This window comes from Echinops telfairi, unplaced genomic scaffold (assembly GCF_000313985.2).
Source record: "Echinops telfairi isolate 266 unplaced genomic scaffold, ASM31398v2 ScPeMD7_7469;HRSCAF=8507_1, whole genome shotgun sequence".
In the NCBI taxonomy this organism is placed as follows: Eukaryota; Metazoa; Chordata; class Mammalia; order Afrosoricida; family Tenrecidae; genus Echinops; species Echinops telfairi.
The window spans coordinates 84,915,534-84,920,371 of record NW_022111373.1 but is presented as its reverse complement, the minus strand read 5'-3'; positions in this window follow the sequence as shown (position 1 = coordinate 84,920,371).

The following is a 4,838-nucleotide window of genomic DNA, read 5'->3' as shown; positions in this document are numbered from 1 at the left end:
CAAAATCTACCAGCCGTTCTGCAGGAGAACGATGGGGCTTTTTACTCCTGTATAATTACCGTCTTGGAAACTCCCAGGGGCAGTGCTACTCCGTTCTGCATGGTCACCACGAGTCAGTCTCGGCTTGCTGGCAGTGAGAGTGAAGCTCCATCTTTAAGTGTTCATGTTGTGTCAGGGTTCTACCCTTGTTTCCTTTGCTCATCTCCACATTTGCTGTAAGAAACCCAGCTGATCCCTCACTGTAACACCGCTTTACAGTTGGCACTTTCGTATCACCAATTCTAGCCTTGACCTCTTCTCTGAGCTCCCTGTTCATAGTGGATCCTCTGCCGGACATCTGCACCTAGATATGTAATGGCATTTTCGGAAGCAGGCGACACAGCTCTTGGTTCCTAGCTCATAAATGGAGCCACCACGCATCCTCAGGACCACAGTAAAGAGAATCCATCTGGATTCCCCCTGCTTCCTTTACATACCCATCCAAGCCCTATGGTGTCTACCTTCAAGTGGCCCTTTTGGCTCCACCTCTAGGATGCTGTCTTTCTCACCCCGACTCTGGCACCAGCCACCTTTGTCGGTGTGCGAGCTTTCACCTCCCTCTAGGCTGTTCTCTATTCATTAGCTTCTGTCTTGTTTAAAGGCTGTGTTAGGTTATGTCACTGCCCGGCTTTCAAATTCACGGATGGCATCTCAAAGCAATCGAAATGCAACTACAGTTCTTTTCACCACCCCAGGCCCTGCATCATCTGATTGCCTCCTTCCACTCTCTTCATACCCCAGATGGGTTTTCCCCAGCCACACAATCACTTTCCCCTTGTGGTAGTCAGTTTTCATCTCAGAAATCGCTGTCCTTTCTCCCTAAGCACCTCTGCCTTAGATCCAGTGGTTGCACCTTATCATAGCTAAGGATTTGTGACAACTTAGCTGGGCCAGGATTTGAAATCAGTTGGCAGTTAGCTGTGTCTTCTGTAACATTCTTAGTAGTAGAGGGTGGGAATTATTTAAGACTATGATTATCAGTTATGTGTTTGATCTTTTGTGTGGCCTAGTAATGCTGTTTATATTTATTTGTCATAGGCTAAAGAATACTTACCACCTTAATCATTAATAAAATGATTACTGTACTAAGAAATACTGAAATAGTCATTGAATTTTGCCTTGGGTTGGGTTCTCTAGAGAAGCAAAGCCAGGGAAGGTCGTACGTGTAGGGATATAAAGAGAAACTTATATTAAGAAAACCACGCACACAGGTGTGGAAGGGGGCAAGTTCAAGTCCAGGCAAGTTCTCAGAGCTTGGGTCAGATGTTCAGTTGGAGGCTTCTCCTGACGGAGCGGTGGGATCTGGGGAACCTAGATTGGCAGCATCTGCTCAGGGTCCTTCCTTGCAATTTACTGCATTAGAGTTGCGAGCTGAGGTAGGATGTTGCATCTCACCCTAATCTTGCAGCAGTTGGGCTGTTCATTGTTATTACTGTCAGTAGGCACCCGCAGTGGTTCTGACTCACAGCACCCTTCTACACAACAGAGGGAAACGCCACCCGGTCTCCAGCTATCCTCACAATTGTTCTTATGTTTCCGCCATTGTTAAAGCCATTGTGTCATTCCATTTTGTCAAACGCCTTCCTCGTTTTCACTGCCCCTCTGCTTTACCAAGCATGATGTCCTTCTCCAGGGACTGGCCTCTCTTGACAACATGTCCAAAGTAGATGAGACAAAGTCTCACCATCCTTGCCTCTAAGGAGCATTCAGACTGCACTTCTTCCAAAACAAGATTTGTGTATTCTTTTGGAAGCCCGTTATAGAGGCGATTACATTGTTTTGTGTCACATCATGAGGAATTACTACATTTAACTTAAGAATCCTGGCCTTGTCAAGTTGAACAAAACCTAACCGTCACAGTTATCATGAATCATGGTTGATGTTATTTTCCCGCAAATCATTTTATTAGGATATAATCCAGGCACCATATCGTTTAGTAGTTCAATCATATCAAGCAGTGTTGCGCAATTGATACCACAATCATTTTCAAAACACTTTCTTCCTTCTTGTACTCCTTGATACCGGCTCCCCGTTGCCCACCCCTCCCCTGCCATACCCTTATTCTAGTTATTGTGTCTATAGATTCTCCCAACCTGGGTTTCATATAACTGAAAAATAGAAAGATACATAACAGAGAGTCAAGAATGCTACCACCAACAACAAAATGCAGCAGGAATAAGCCCAAATTTGCAAAAACAACATAAAAAACCCCAGAAAATATTAAAAACCAGATCAAGCTCAAATGTACCCAAAGGGAAATCAAGTGACAAGGTTTTAACCATTCCAGTCACATTTATTTGAATCTATTGTAATCATCTTTCCAATACTCTCTTTCTGATTACCAGCTTGTTACTATCTCTCACTTTGATGGTCAGAGAGGAATCACCAGAGGCTTATTCCCTGTGCAGATCCTGCGAATGGATTTGGGGCTCCCACCGTCACCCATAGCCTTTTGCAAACCAGAATTTCACAATTTAATCTCTGATACCATTCCTTCCTTTGGATTTAGATGATATCTTGTACACTCCTTGAATCACAGATGTTGATGTGCTACTTTGATGTGAGCCTAATTGACCTCTCACTTAGATGGCTAGTTGTTTGAGAAAAAAGCCTTTAAGAACCGAGTCGCTATTCATTCTGATAGCCAGGCAGGATCCAAATTTTTCACCAAGCTTTGCTAGAGCACCTATCTATCTCCTCTGTTTACTTCATGAAGGTGCATATCGAGCAGGGTTGTCATAGAACTCATTGTTCTTAGATTGGAATAAGGATTAAGTGAAAGCCCAAAATCCATTCTTAAATTTGTTTTTCTGTCTGCCTCGGGTTCACGTAAGAGACGTCTTTGTTATTTTATGGTAGAGAATCGAATTCATCACTTCCCTGGAACATAAGGTCCTTCTGTTGATATTGTCATTGATTTAGCCCATGGTAAGGTATATAAAACAGAACTGAGAAAGGGAGATTAAATGAGTGTAGGCTAACTATGAATTATAATTCATGGATTATTAACTTGCACAATTAAGTCCTTATGAGACTGGACACTATTGACACAAATTATGGGAGTTGGTGGTCAAGCAAAGCTTACAGTAATATTCACTGACAATGACAGACACAGGTCTGCCGAAATAATACATGCCTTAATAAATCACAAAGACATTGAAGTAGTAAGCAAATGTTAGTCGGCCTGCCACCAAATCTATACTTTTGTATAGCTGCCCTCTGCTTCTTTACTCTCTTTGTAATTTCAGCCTACGTCCTGAGATCACATGTGTGTTTGAGATTGAGCCCCATTTACCTAATGGGGTTTCCACATCACATCCCTGTGGTATGGATTTTGGAGTATATTGTGTACCTGAAAGATCCAAGGTTCAGGGTCCCAGTATTCTATGGCTCATGGCCTGGTTCCTCAGGAGATGTACAGAGACTCAGACCAAAGTGCCCTGTTAAGAGTCTAGTACCAGGCATAAATCTCTCCTTGGGAGATATTATGATATTAAAGTTGCTGCTAATGCATATTTTGAATGAATTAGCTTCAACCAATAATGTTGAAGGAAGCCTTGGATTTCAGTACCTTAAGCACCACTGGCTGCTTAAGGTTTGGTTGTATGTGTGTGTAATGCTTCTTACTAACTTCGACAGGAGTCATAGAAGCTGCTTTTCTGTTAACGTGCCTTGAAAGTGTTCTTACGGGCTGTGGCGCTGATGCTTGATGACTTGCACTACTTGGCTCTGTTTTCCACGGTTACTCTGACTCTTACCTCTTATCCTTGGTCAGTTGCATCGGAGATCTCTCCTGGCCAAGTTCTGAAGCCCATAGATGGACTGTGTGGTTTTTCTGTAACTCAGGCTATTTACCTCGCCTCTTCCATGTAGTACCTTAGGCCTGGTTTTCTAACCTAGCGCCTTTAATTTTCTAAGGTCTCAAGGTCATCGCTATTTGCAGTTAGATATTTGGCCCTAATTTCAGAGAAGGTCTGTTTATTTATTTCACTCTCTCTTTCTCATAGAATGTAGTTTCCCATAAACACAGCATCAGTAATGGAAAACTACTGCATCTGAAATAGAAGGTATAAGGTCAAGTCCGGATGCTGGAATTCATGACCTGTTGCAAGTCCTTGAATCTTTCTAGGCCTTTGCTTGTGCTCTCGCTAGGCCGTAGGTTCCCAGACTCATTTGGCCTATTGCCCTCTTTGAAAAAATAATAATAATAAAATACGATCACTCAGCTCTTCCTGGTGTTTAGAAACGTGTGTATTATAGCTCATCATCCAGGATAAAGTGTAGGTACCTGGATTTGTAGCCCTCCTGGATCGCCAGCCACTTTGGGGGATGTGGCTATAAATAATCACACCTATTTCATTGAATTGTTCTTTGAAAATAATAGGGAAAAACTTCTTGGATTATGTGTTTATCACACACTTTGAATATGCTAGCTGAAAGGATACAGCCCTGACACCATTCCTTAATTAAAACCACACCAGATCTCTTATCCTGTTCTGTTCAAATGACTACCTCCTGGTCTATGTAAAGGTTTTGCATGAGCATAATTAAATGTTGTGGAATTCCCATTCTTAATAATGATATTCGTAATTTGTTAGAATTTCCACAGTTGGAAACCTTTCAATAGCGATTATAGCACAGATAATTATCTTTCTGAGACTTTATGCTTCCTTTTTTTAATCGTTTTATTAGGGGCTCATACACCTCTTATCACAATCTATATATACATCAATTGTGTAAAGCACATTTGTGCATTCATTGCCCTCATCATTCTCAAAACATTTCTTCTTCACTTAAGC